The sequence below is a fragment of the Girardinichthys multiradiatus genome, chromosome 17, assembly GCF_021462225.1.
Source record: "Girardinichthys multiradiatus isolate DD_20200921_A chromosome 17, DD_fGirMul_XY1, whole genome shotgun sequence".
Taxonomy (NCBI): domain Eukaryota; kingdom Metazoa; phylum Chordata; class Actinopteri; order Cyprinodontiformes; family Goodeidae; genus Girardinichthys; species Girardinichthys multiradiatus.
The window spans coordinates 16052308-16067208 of record NC_061809.1 but is presented as its reverse complement, the minus strand read 5'-3'; the positions used below and the strand labels follow the sequence as shown (position 1 = coordinate 16067208).

At 37.5% G+C, this 14901-nt stretch overlaps 1 long non-coding RNA gene across 1 annotated transcript in view; it reads right to left on the bottom strand.

Moving 5' to 3' along the window:
* LOC124883394 overlaps positions 1-14681 on the bottom strand; it is a 77042-nt gene extending 62361 nt beyond the window's left edge. Inside the window, exons 1-2 of the long non-coding RNA XR_007042202.1 lie at positions 14561-14681; positions 2090-2163 (exon numbers count right to left, since the gene is read on the bottom strand). This is a non-coding gene — a long non-coding RNA (uncharacterized LOC124883394). The remainder of the gene's footprint in view (positions 1-2089; positions 2164-14560) is intronic.
* Between the last annotated feature and the right edge of the window lie 220 nt (positions 14682-14901).

The window sequence follows — 14901 nt, the reverse complement described above, 5'->3', positions numbered from 1 at the left end:
TTCCGGTCTTTTCCTGCATTTAGCTCCATCACTCTTCCCATCAACTTTGACCAGCTGTCTGGTCTCCTGCTGAAGAAATCAACCCTGCAGCAAGATGCTGCCAATACCTCGTTTCACCATAGGGATAGTGTATTCAGCATCATGAGGATTGTTGTCGATGGTTTTCTACCACTTGTAGCAATTTACACATAGGCTACAAAAGACATTCTGTTATCTGACCAGAGCATTTATTCCACGTTCGCTGTGTCCTAGTTGTCTTTCTGAAAGGTTTTCCCACATGAGCAGTGCATTTCTGTAGTTCCTCTAGAGTTACCATGCTTGCTTGGCTGCAGCAGATTATTGCTCACCTTGTCTGGACTGTATTTGAAGGTGGGCTGCCATGTCTTAGTAGTAAGTTAGCGGTTTTGCCATACGCTTTCATTTTCACATGATGGACTGAACAGTGCTCTGTGAGACATTTAAAGTTTAAAATATAATTTTCTAACCTAGCCCTGCTTTAAACTTCTCCACAACTTTATCCCTGAATAGTCTGGTGTTTTCCTTAGTCTTCATGATGCCGTTTTTTTTTTACTAATATTCGCCAACATGATTCTGAGACCTTCTCAGAACGGCTGTATTTATACTGAAATTAAACAAAACAAGGGTGGTCTGTATTTGACATTTGCTATCAGAAGTCACCTAGCTGGTACTAGATTTTATTTAGGAATATCAGATTGTAGGTGCATGCTGGACATATTAAAAAAATTCCAATTGAATGCATGCTTAATTTTACTTCCATAATTATGTGTTAAAAACTGACAAAATGCCCTGCGATGGACTGGCGACCTGTCCAGGGTGTACCCCGCCTCTCGCCCATAGACTGCTGGAGATAGGCACCAGCTCCCCCGCAACCCACTATGGAATAAGCGGTAAAAAATGACTGACTGACTGACTGACTGACTGAACTGACAAAATGTAAAAAACCTAAATGAGTAAAGAGTAAAGATACTTTTGCAAGACAACAACAACCTTCCCTCAGTATGCATACTCCCCTGATTTAATGGGTATTTGTCATATCCCCTTTTTACTTCAATTATTAGTATCTGGTCTTGGTTTATTTTTCCCAATGAACTGTGTGTTCCAATGCAACACAGGCTTTTAGTTGAAGTCTGCATTATGCCTACAAATAGAGCTCAGTTTATCAGTCTATCTCTGGCCTTTTGATGAAAACCATTTTCGCCTGAAAATAAAATAGGCGGCAGAAAAAAAAGAAACTCAAACACATGATGGGAGCTGAAAATAGAAAAGATATAGTAATAAATAAAATCTGAGTTTTTATTCAGTTTGCACTTATTGAAAAAGCCCCGCTCAGGCATGGCACTTTTAATAACGCACATGAAGTTATATAAGGGCTGTATTCGTTTTTCATTTGTAATTCTTTTTACTGGTTAAAGTACGCTAAAGCAGCTGAGTCTTTCTTCTATTTTGAGGGGGAGTTTCATTAAAACGCATTAGTCAAGTAGCTATGAAGCTTGCCATTTTAATACTATATCTACTGAAGGAAAGTTCTGCTGACTGTTTTCTCACCATTGCTTGGAACAGGCTTCATTTTCCTCCAATACGCTTTTGCAGATTTAATCAAATATATTTTTCAATATAAAAGTCGCAGTTTTGTTAACCGATTCCATATGGAAAGGTTTGCTCATTGGTGTTCAAGTATTTCAGGAAATTACATTCTTTGTGATTGCAAGATGTGCAGAAAATAGTCAACCTTCGGGTCCCTGTAAGACTTGCTGAAGCTTTCTGTGGAGCAAGCTGCACTTCAAGGACTCAAAAGCTGTCCTTCTTGGGAGTTGGAAGAAACTTTAAAATGTACAGAAACTAGAATCCTGGTAAATCCTGAGTAGTTTACATGTGCTGATACAAAAATAATATGAACCAAGAGCTTAAGTGACATCAGGAACGTGGAATGCAGTTTTAATATTGGTATTTGTTTTATTTTACAGCATCATTCTGGCACATCGTTATTGGAACATTTTGGCTATATACTCCATCTTCTCTTGGATTGTTGTTAGCAAGTCTCAGAGGAATGTAGAACAGTGAGACTCACCTGTGTGTTTTGGACAGCCAGTCTCTTCAGGTTCAGTCACAGGAAACACTGTTGGTACACCATGTTCTTATGATCTGCAAGAAGCACATCATTTCAAGATTCAGTAAAGGGCTGGGCGACATATCGAGATTTTAAAACTATTGAGATTTTTTCAAAAGAGTTATAAGATGAGAGTATATCGTTTATATCGAAATGGTCTATATTGCATATTAATTATTATTTTAGACCCGCCACTTCTTCTGTCTTCTTCCCCACATGTCTGTGTCGAACTTCCTATGGCCTCTCCTCCCTCACACTGAAGATAAATCACCCCTCCCCACTGCGTCATCTAGTGGCTAGCTAAGCTAGAAAGGTGAGGATATCGGAGAGCACCTGGTGAGCAAAAAGAAAAACAACGGTTCACTCATTTGGAGATGATTCGGATTCAAAATTTCAGATGAACAACAGAAAGATGTATTTTGTAGAGAATGCCAAAAGCAAGTCCTGACAAAACGTTTGAGCACTACAGATCTTTTCCAGCATTTAAAACAGCACCATAAAAAAAGAATACGAAGAGCGTGTTAAACTGCACGCTGCAGCTCAAACTGTGAAGCCTTCCCAGCCTCCTGCACCGAAACAAGCCACGTTACAAAACTCATACACCTGTGCTGAGCTTTATGAGAGAAAAAATGACAAGTGGCACAAGATTACTAAAGCTGTGGCATATCATATCATTTCTTATGTACATCTACAGCTGTTTAATAAACGTCTCTGCATCTGGGACAAAGCTTTGACTGAGAAGTATACTAAAATATATAAAAAATTATTTTGAGATATATATTGTATTTTGCCATTCAGATTAAAAATATCGATACATTATTTTTGGTTCATATCGCCCAGCCCTAATTCAGTACATCCAAGAGTTTTTCCTTTTCTTTTACCGCTTTCTACAGTCCTCCATCATGTTCTCTAATGTGAATCATAACATGCAGCCTGTTCCTACACATGTTGGCTGTAAAAAGACATTGCTTGTGTCTCTTTAAAAAAAAATAAAAAAAAACTGATAAGAAATGGACCTGTCAGAGTTTTGAGGACAATCTCTCCTGTTTTATACATTTGTGACCTGTCAATATAAATTATAACTGATGCAGAGTCTTGTTAAGTCTTATAATTAAAATGCTTTTCTCCAACCTTCTTCCAAGTGCTTGTTAATTATTTATATTAGGACATGCCTTTAGTTTTTTCCTTCTTTTAAGACAGCTTCTTGCAGTTGTGCTTTTCCAACTCCATTTCTATACAACCAATACTGAAATGAACCAACTTTGAGTCCTCTTTGCTCAGTAAAAACTGCCACACTGAAGATTGTTAGCACGGCCTGTGTTCTTGTTGGTATAGTGCATTCACCGGATTGGATACTTGAGTTTCTAAAACCAGTTGACCCATGGCCATCAGGAAAAATGACAAATTTCGGGCCTGAGCAAATTGCTTCATGCATCTTTAAATCTACAAAGATAATAAAAACATAAAGAGGAGGTGCCTTGTAGCATAAGTGATGAATTATATAAAACCCACATCTACTGCTACTACAAAGAAGTTTGGTTGATGCTCTAAAGTAGCGTAGTTAGGAAAACAAAATTAATCAGAGTTATTGAATGAATTAAAGGAAATTAACTCACATTTAGAAATAATTGTTGAATCAATCTTTGCCAATCGATGGAAAGCAGTGAACTGCATAAAGTCGGATTCATATTGTATCATAACAGTATTAGGTTTAAAATTCCTAATGAGCCTAAAGACAGTGATCGTCACAAAACATGTTATTAATTTCAAAATAAATCTTACAAGTACTCTTTTAAAATAAAGGATTTGATCTGTGCCAGACTAGTTTAGGAGAAGGTTTCCAAATCCCAATTAACAGGGGATGAATCTAGACTTTCAAACTAAAACTATCAGATTCTCTGTAAAACAAGACATTGAGTTGCATGTTGGATTATTACAAGAGAAAGTTTCAAATTCCCAGTAGCAAGTGACTGATTAATAATGTCAAATAAAACAATCTCATGGATAATCCTCTAAATAAGGATTTAGTCTTATACATGTGGGATTCGTACTACATTAGTTTTAATATTACTAACAGGCCTACGCCAGAGATCAACAAGGATTAATTTTGGAAATAAAAATAAAATTAACATAGACTGTTTAAAATAAGAGTCATAATATGCTGGATTTCCATGAGAATAGGTTTCAAATTCCCCTGTGATCAATGAATGGATGAATTTAGATTTTAAAAAAAGAAGTAATGCTGTTCTAAATAATAGATCCTGTCTAATATATGTAGGATTATTGCTACGTTAGGTTTTTCTAATTGACCTGTGTGGTCCTGATATGCTGATTATTAATGGGACAGCATTACTGATAAATAAGGGATTAGTTTGTGATCGCAAAATAAAACTTGCAGATGCTCTTAAAAATAAAATATGGAGTCATTTATATGTTTGGTAATTAAAGTTTCTAATTATAAAATTAGAAAAATCTAAGTGTAAACCAGTGATTAGTATTTTGTCATTAAAATAGATTTTAGATGTCCTTCAAAATAAGTATTTAACAATCATAGGTTAGATAAAAGGTAGGTTTCATATTATCAATGGAACTACACTAGTGGAGATAGGCACCAGCTACCCCGTGACCCACTATGGAATAAGCGGTAGAAAATGACTGACTGACTGACTACACTAGTCACAAAAAAGGATCATGTTGGTAGATCAATTAAAAGATTCAAAATAAAGCTCAAAATAAAAGTCTCAACATTGTAGAGTACATTGGTAAAAAGCAGTTTCCACGTCACAATTGAAACTAAGACAATCATTGAAATAAAGATTATGTATTGATATTCATATAGTTCACAGAGATCTATGAAGACGACACATTTTTTTTTATAGTTTCCAGATGTCTAATGGGCTTAAAAGACCAAAGCTGGTATAAAGGGTCTAAATCAGAACTGGAAGAGTTATTTTGCTGTTAATCAGTACTACACACAAAGTGACAAAGTTACTTCTTGTTTCCCTAGGATACAAAGTATACACTATATTCTCAAATCAATGAATTCTTGTGATCCAATCACTTCCATAGCTGCAGGTGTATAAGGTTTGGTGTGAAGATACTTGACTGACCTGCACAGAATCCGGAGATGAATTAGAGCAGAGGCTGCAATCCTGGTTTTCTCATCTAGCTATCAACATACTCAACTTTGTGGAAGATGTTTACAGAATAGTTAAAGTTGCTATTGCTGGCAATGGTGGGTCCATCAACAACTCAGACCTTATAGATTAGGAATAGAATGTCCTCAAAGTTCATGTGCATGTAAAAGTAGACAGACAAATACTTTTGGAAATATAGGGTAAGATTTACCAGGCCTAAATTTGCTACTCTTCCAAGTGGGAAACAGCAGGGAACATGAAGTAACTACAGGTCCTTCTCAAAATATTAGCATATTGTGATAAAGTTCATTATTTTCCATAATGTCATGATGAAAATTTAACATTCATATATTTTAGATTCATTGCACACTAACTGAAATATTTCAGGTCTTTTATTGTCTTAATACGGATGGTTTTGGCATCCAGCTCATGAAAACCCAAAATTCCTATCTCACAAAATTAGCATATCATTAAAAGGGTCTCTAAACGAGCTACGAACCTAATCATCTGAATCAACGAGTTAACTCTAAACACCTGCAAAAGATTCCTGAGGCCTTTAAAACTCCCAGCCTGGTTCATCACTCAAAACCCCAATCATGGGTAAGACTGCCGACCTGACTGCTGTCCAGAAGGCCACTATTGACACCCTCAAGCAAGAGGGTAAGACACAGAAAGAAATTTCTGAACGAATAGGCTGTTCCCAGAGTGCTGTATCAAGGCACCTCAGTGGGAAGTCTGTGGGAAGGAAAAAGTGTGGCAGAAAACGCTGCACAACGAGAAGAGGTGACCGGACCCTGAGGAAGATTGTGGAGAAGGGCCGATTCCAGACCTTGGGGGACCTGCGGAAGCAGTGGACTGAGTCTGGAGTAGAAACATCCAGAGCCACCGTGCACAGGCGTGTGCAGGAAATGGGCTACAGGTGCCGCATTCCCCAGGTCAAGCCACTTTTGAACCAGAAACAGCGGCAGAAGTGCCTGACCTGGGCTACAGAGAAGCAGCACTGGACTGTTGCTCAGTGGTCCAAAGTACTTTTTTCAGATGAAAGCAAATTCTGCATGTCATTCGGAAATCAAGGTGCCAGTGTCTGGAAGAAGACTGGGGAGAAGGAAATGCCAAAATGCCAGAAGTCCAGTGTCAAGTCCCCACAGTCAGTGATGGTCTGGGGTGCCGTGTCAGCTGCTGGTGTTGGTCCACTGTGTTTTATCAAGGGCAGGGTCAATGCAGCTAGCTATCAGGAGATTTTGGAGCACTTCATGCTTCCATCTGCTGAAAAGCTTTATGGAGATGAAGATTTCATTTTTCAGCACAACCTGGCACCTGCTCACAGTGCCAAAACCACTGGTAAATGGTTTACTGACCATGGTATCACTGTGCTCAATTGGCCTGCCAACTCTCCTGACCTGAACCCCATAGAGAATCTGTGGGATATTGTGAAGAGAACGTTGAGAGACTCAAGACCCAACACTCTGGATGAGCTAAAGGCCGCTATCGAAGCATCCTGGGCCTCCATAAGACCTCAGCAGTGCCACAGGCTGATTGCCTCCATGCCACGCCGCATTGAAGCAGTCATTTCTGCAAAAGGATTCCCGACCAAGTATTGAGTGCATAACTGTACATGATTATTTGAAGGTTGACGTTTTTTGTATTAAAAACACTTTTCTTTTATTGGTCGGATGAAATATGCTAATTGTGTGAGATAGGAATTTTGGGTTTTCATGAGCTGTATGCCAAAATCATCCGTATTAAGACAATAAAAGACCTGAAATATTTCAGTTAGTGTGCAATGAATCTAAAATATATGAATGTTAAATTTTCATCATTACATTATGGAAAATAATGAACTTTATCACAATATGCTAATATTTTGAGAAGGACCTGTATATCTAGAGTCAGATCTCAGTGCAATGGTTGGTTCATATGAGCAAACAAAATCTTTGCATTTAACTGAGTATCAGATTTTTTTAAATGTATTTAATTTAGAGTCAATTACTAATGGGCACATTTCAAGTGTCAAAGTAGATACTTTAAATAACTGATTCAGGCTCATTTATTTATTCGTTGACCTAAATTTATTTTTAATAGCTATTTTAGGTAAACGTCTGTCAGTAAAGTGAGGAAAAGGAATGCAGCTGTCATGATACTTTGTTAGGGAAAGTAAAATTTAAATTGACGAATGCTCTGGAAATAACTGAATCTTACTAGTTTTTAGCCAGCAAAGGTAATATTTACCTTACTGCTTTTCTTTCATATGTAGTTAATAAAATATATGGGTTTTCAGCACATAATGTTTTCATAATGTTGAAAAGAATAATTTAATTCCTGAATATAAGTATTTAAAAAACAAGGCTTTCAGTAAGGGGGCAATAAAGTGTGTAATAAATACAGAAAATTCTCAGTATACAGTACTTTACACTGCTCATAAAGAAATCAATATAATTCAGAGCGATGGAGTTGGGAGAAAAAAAACGAAACAAATGGAAGTGTTACCGAGGCTGGCATCAGAGGACGCTTTATAGTAACCTTGATTAAAAGAAAATTGCTTTCAAGTGCTCTCAGCAGGCCGGGAGGTTGAGTGGGTGTGCTCTTGTGGGTTTCGGGGTGAGGAAACAAGATGAAGAAATGCTTTGAAATTTGAAGGGGAGAAAAAAAACTAAACGGTGAAGTGCTGGTGACATTGTGGTGCAATATCAGTCGTTTTATCACATTTTCATATAATGGCCAGTGAATTCAAAATTAATTTTAAAATTCTTCATGTTTTAATATACTTGTGATGTTTTTGCTGGAAACTTTCAAACCCATCTTTAATGTCTACATGTCAGCTTTCTGTGCCAAACGTTAGATAAGAACCTAATTTGTTATCTTAAAACTAACTTTGGCAAATACACATGAATAGATAATAAAACAATGTAATTTGGGTGCATTTTAGCTAAAGTATTCACCAAACAGAAATGTCAAAAGGAATCAGTGTCTAAGTTTTAGTACTGCCGAATTTGTGTAATTTATTCTGTTTTTAATTCAATTTGATATCAGAAAATCAAATACTTTCTTATTTCCATGAAAGCGTCAGCTAATTGGCTTTTTAAAATGGAATAATTTATCCCCTTGGTTTTAAAGTAGTTAGGTTTTGGAAAGAATCCATCACGTCATAGGGAAAAACATTTAGTTACAATACTCTAATTCGCTTTTGAGTTGATTTAAATAAATGTTCTGGCCCTGACGCTCATTAAAACGTATTGTTGTTGCCTCTGTAACAGTGCGCTCTAATGTTGGCATCACCTGACTGGGTTTTAAGATTTTCTTAACGTTTATTTTTATTTGAAAAAACATTCAGCGTTTTAGTTCTTAGCAATCGACTAATTTGTTACAGCTCCAGTTTTTAAACCCGACATCGTTTGAATGTACTCCAAAACAAACTGCCATCATGAAAAGTTTCACTTTCTCTGTACTTGATGGAATAGTTTGAAGAAATAAGCTGGCAATACTTTATCTGTATGTTGTCTAGTGTTTTATAGCCCAACTTATTCACATTCTTTAATTCATGATTTATGATCACTGAACGCACCGCTAATGGAAGCTGGGAAAACAAAATTCAGTGTCGGTGCACTGAGATGTGACTATGGTTCTAAATTGAAGGAATCAAATGTATGATTTTAAAATCAAACAAAGTTCAAATTAAATAAGAAGACAACCTCACTGACATTAAACCAGACAGAAGCAACACACATGCATGATGCTTCCAACCGGATTACATTACAGTCAGGATGGTGTTCTCAGACTTGCACGTTTCTCCCTATTCCCCGAATGTAACAATGGTCCGTATAGCCAAACCTTTCCATTTTAGTTTCAGTAAACCACAGGACAAATCTCCAAATAAGTCATTTGAGCCAGAAAATGTTTGCAAACTGCAATTTGGTTTTTTATGTCGCTTTTGCAGTAATGGCTTCTTCCTCACTGTGTGGCCTTTCAGCCCATTTTGGTGCAGGAGTTTCATCGGTCAATGACACTCTTAGCGACATCTTGGCAAGGTCTTTAGCTTTTATTCTGGGGTCGATAAGGACATTTAAAATGAAAACGCCTTCATCTCTGGGATGCAAAACTTGTCTTCTGGAATGTTATGCCATCACACAAGGACACAGTTTGTTTGAGGTGTTGCCTAAAAATAGATCCAGAGATGTGATTTGTTTTAACTTTTATGTTATAAATGATCAGAAACTTACAAATAAATAGGGATAGTCTTAATCAAAAGCGTTTTATGTCTGCTGGCTTATTGGAATGAGTGTACTCATTGATGTTCTGAGCTCATCATTACATTCATTTTTGGCAACTAGATAAGAATATTATGTTTTAGTAGAGCACCTGAAAATTAAATGACGTTGTAAATATATCTAGATATGAAGCACGTGATAATTTTTTTTTTTACCTACTTCACTCGAGCCTGGCTGAAGTGAAGATCGGTTCCTTTGCTTTAAAGCTTTTCCCTTACAGCTTTGCCAGTCAGTGACTAGCAGCTGCATCAATTGTTTTTCTTGTCTGGCATGACTTGAGCAGCTACAGAATACAGCCGTTGGCTTATTTTAAGCATTTATTGCAAAGAAGAGCCCAGAGGTTGAACTGACTTTTAATGTAAGGGGAAACAAATACATCAAGAGCTTAGGTTCTTTAATTCACTTCTCAAAGCAGATTTTATTTTTCTATATTGTTTAGGAGACAAAATTGTGTCTCATTTTTCTAAAATCTCCAAATGTTTTTAAGGTTTACCATTTTTCTACAAGCTTATGTTGAAACCTTGAAATTAGCCTTGCTTGTTGTAAAAATAAATGGAGTTGCATTGTCTTTGCGCTTAAAATCTGTAGTAAATCTTAGTTTTCATTTTAGTTTCTGGATCTTTTTCTACTCTGATGAGATGTGAGACACAGCTGACAATAGCTTGTGGTGACTTGGCATTCGACAGAGTGTGCAGCCCACAGACAAGCACCGAGACAAGATGGGACACTTCAGTGACCACGGTCGGATGGTAAAAATGGTAAAATACCCTGGTCCGACAAACTCATCCCGCACGATCGATGACTGCTGTGACAACAGCCCCTCTCGTCACAGGCTGGAGAACAAGCTGTTGTGAAGGTCTAAGAATGGAAGATAGGCCCCTGAGGGCAGGCTTGATTTACAACCCCAAGTCGAGATGGAAGCAGCATCGCCCACAAGCTTCAGACGGCCCTCTAGCAAAATCAGTCTCCCTCAACCTGTCTGCCTGCCTCGCTTACTTGTCCTCCTTCCAATGTCTCTTTGCCTGCATGCTGACAAGAAGGAAAGGGCTGAAATGACACTGCGCCCCTAAAAAAACAATCCCTTTATTCCTTTACCTTTATTTCTGTGAAGGGTAAATTCCTGGATGTCACTTTTAGCTGATTTTAGTTATATTTTTTTACAAACTTAGCCAGAGGGGGTAAGCTGTCGTTGTCTGGCAGTTTTAATCCAGGGGATCGAGCTATATTTAACATTTCATGGTACTGCGGCCCACTAACAGAAACACAGTGAGGGACACTGAGGAGGTTAACTGCACTGCTAGACAAAACAGCAACCTGCAGGATGGGATAATGCACTGTTTTGTGGAGGAACATGTCAACTTAATGCAATCCTATAAAACACTGTATAAAAAAAATGTATGTCCTCATTCTGATGGCTATAGAATCGGAATATCCATGACTGGTTGCATTCATGACATTTTCCCTGCAAAATAAAATGCATTTACCTCTGGCTTGACATTTCTTTTTAAATGTTAAGAACAGAGGTTGCTGTTAGTTTGTTGCTTTGCTGTTAGCTGCCATTTTTGGAGGTGAGGACAATTTTGCCTCAAAAATATAAAGACGCACCAATCAGATAGATACAGATTTCTGGTTTTCTTTTAGATCTTACTAATCTATTCTGTTTTCCCTTTATGCCTTTAACCAATGACAAAAGCATGCTGCAGGTTATTTTATAGAGGTATTAGTTTTGAGTAGGCTACATTAAGTATGCATTTTATTAAACTCAAAGATAGTGAGTCCTTGCTGTTGGGACTTTTCATTTTTCTATCTTTATAATTTTCCATAACTGTACACTTTGTTGCCTGAACCAGTTGCGCTACATTGTGTAGTTGATTCAGAAATTATCCAACAGGAACGTTTTCCCATTCTCCTTTGTATAGATATTCTGCCCTAACACTGTAAGGCAACCAGACCCAGCATGGAGTTTGCCTAGATACTTATAACATGTTGTTGGTTTTGATGCATTTAATGATTTTAAAAAAAAAAAAAAAATGAGTGAAGTTCAGCATTTTATTTGGCAATCACCGATTCAAGCCGGTTAAAGGGAAAATTGTCACATTTTGATCTCTGGCTGAGTCCAACTGACATTTTAAATCACTTTTATCAGTCTGAGCTCTGTAATGAACCTGTACACCTCTTGACCATATACCCTGCAGATCTTTCAACCCCAAAGTCCTTCTAACATGCAGTGGCACCCCCTCCTACCCTTGCCTTCTTTAATCTGCAGCTGAGCGAGGAAGAAACTCTCTCGCCTCCATCTCTCTCTTTCCAGAGCCGTATCAATATTCATGGGTCTGCCGGGTGCGTTTGTGCAATGGCTGTCTCATTAGCCTTTGATCCCCCTTGCGCAAGGCCTGTCAGAGCGTTACGGCGCCAACAACAGAGCGGGCGTTTGAAGTGCAGAGAGAACATCTGCTGGCATTGATCTCCATATACTTTCTTGCTGTTCCATACGCACATCCACACACACACACAGCCTGCAGGCACATGAATACATGCATCTACTGTACTGTACTATACTTTGCTTTAGCCAGTTTATGGCATGTAATTCAATAAACAATTTACAGGGTGGAAATTACTTAGTTTGGCAGATGATAGATAATGTGGAATAAATCCGGGAGATGATTAACTCAAATTAGAAACTAATCTTAATTTTCTTAGATTTTAGATTATTTGTAGGTCATTTTTAATGCACAGCCTCTAGCTGTTTTTGATATGATCAATATGACTCTGTCCAGGTTGCCTTTCCACTAGGGGCAGCACAAAAGCTTTTAAAAGAAAGAAAATGCAGGTTTTGCCTTCATCGAGTTGAGTTTTCCCATTTGGGCAGCACTGCTAATTGATTATGCTTAAGTTTTGCTCTGAACTAAAGGACTGCTTAACTGTTTTTTGCAAGGAACATTTAGGCTTTGATGTTTTTAGTTTAAAGTCACCAGTAACTTAGACTGGTCATATATAAAGTAGATTATTCTACTAAATTCTGGAGTAGATTCTTTAACAATTTGAGAGATTTATAAAACCTTTCCACACAAAGTGCCTTTTTGAATTCTTTTTTTTTTTTTTGTATTGGGACAACCCAAATTTGAGACAAACATAGAAATCTTAACTTTTGGACATGTAAAATCTAGAATAGATTATTCGAAATTGATTACAGATTTGGTTTCTGAAATCCCTAAGTGAAATGGCACAAAAAGTGGATTTTTATATGCACACAGTCGAGCTTGCCCAGGGCAGCATTTATGCAAGAACCCCCAGTGTAAAAAACATATTTTACTATTTGTTTAGTTATTTATAACTGACTGTAAAGGTGATAATGGAAAATGATTTCTGCATTGTCTCTCCAGGTAAAAATGCTAAAATCAAACCAAAACTGATTTGGTTAGTATGACAGGAAAAAAAAAAAAAAAGGTACTTTCTGGAAATTACCAATGAAACCCTTTTTCTAACAGGTGGTAATGCTACATTATGCAGAAAGAATGAATAAAGCTGAAAACAGCAGAATTCTTAATCCCACTATTGAAAATACCAATTTTTTGTGGAGCTAATTTACATAATTATTTCTTGTGACAACAAAAAAAACCACAAATAGTCAACGCATTTGAATAAATTCGGTTAATGAAGTTTTGTTTTGAAGCAATCGCCCTTATTCAGTCTGTAAAATTTCCTTCAGCGTGTCAGCCATTAAGAGGACACTACATAAAACAGGTCTGGTACAATACCTGCAACCTCAGGCTGTCAAAGAATCAGTCATATCATACAAACATACGGCTGCATGATATGAGGAAAACAAGCAATGGCAATATCTGTGTGGAATATTACAATGATAATGTTGTTTGCAGTTAACACACATTTTTCTTTGCTCTTCCATTTCCATCATCAAGAAGAAAAAGAAAGGATCTCACCATCATCTTCTCAGACATCAAAAGGGCAAGGAAATACCACGCAACTGGTCAACCATATTTTTGCCTTGTACAATATATTTGCATGGCATTTGTAAAATTTTTGGCATCCAAGCGATCTTTTGCAGTTTTGCACACATTGTTATTGCGATGACGACTGAGGTTCAACATACTGTGCAGGTCTATGCAAACCAATTTACCTGATCTTAGTTATTACAGAACAGTTCTGCTCTGCATTTTTAAACACTTTTGACACCGTAGCTAAACAAAACTATCTAGTTAGTATGAGATCTGCACAAAGACAATCCCCGGACTATAACACTCAGCAGGTCTCCCTCTGAAATGGGATCTACTGAGTTAAACAGTTCGAAATAAAGAGTGGGAGATTGTCTCAGCTACTGCCCCTTTGGGAACAGGTTTGCCGATCAATATGGCCAGTTTGTGTGTTATAACATTAAACTGCCCTTAATGGCACTAATGAAGAGAGCTGCTGACAGATACTCTGTGAAGTCGGGGTCAGACAACAAGCCTGTTAGGAAAGAGTTCGTTAGATAAAGTGTGGTTTTTCTGCTTATCACATTACAAAACAGCAGTTTTGCTTCAGGAAAAATACAAAAAGTATTGAAATCAATAATTTATAAAAAGGTGAAAGTTATTTAAGATTTTCTAGTACAGTTGGAGTTTTAAGTCAGTTTTTTTGTCGGTGCAAATGGGGAAAGAAAAATGACTCGGAAAAAAAGAAAATCCTTTTTGTTAAATTTGTGTACTTTTCAACTCTTGTCACAACAGGTCACAATGTGATGACAAGGACTATGATTACAGGAAATGTAAACTACCCTTAAATGTTAAAGAAAGTGCATCTCAGCAGAACAGCTGCTGACATTTTGACAAACAAGACCCCATCTTTATCCATATATTTACTCATGCACACAGAAAAAACGTGTGAGGGAGAGACACTTGCTACTGGAAAACCCTTAAACTCAGCAGGATCTTTCCACACGCGCACCGTTTCAACACTCTCTGTGACACAGTCTTCAAAAAAATGAGGGGGATAAGAGGAGGTACTAGAACAGAAGTGAAGAGGTAACGTACCTCGTAATGGATGGTTTCAACTTCAGGACAGCTGAAGCGGAACTGCCACGTTGTCTCTCCGTCTTCTCCGGAATGAAGAGTTGGGAGGACAGTTGCTCCTTTTCTGGCTCTGGTTCGTTCTGCTACTGTCTCAGCTCCTCTCACTATCAAAACTCGCTCCCTCCCCCTCTTTCGCCCTCTTCTACTCCTCCCCTTTTTCTAACCTGCACCCTCCAGTCTCTTCTCTCTCCTGCACCACAAACTTGATGGTGACAAAATAGTCCTAATTACACTACCACTCCTTCTGAAAAATATGTTGTCTAAAGTGGCTAAAATATGTGTATTTTATCTTTTTCTATTCA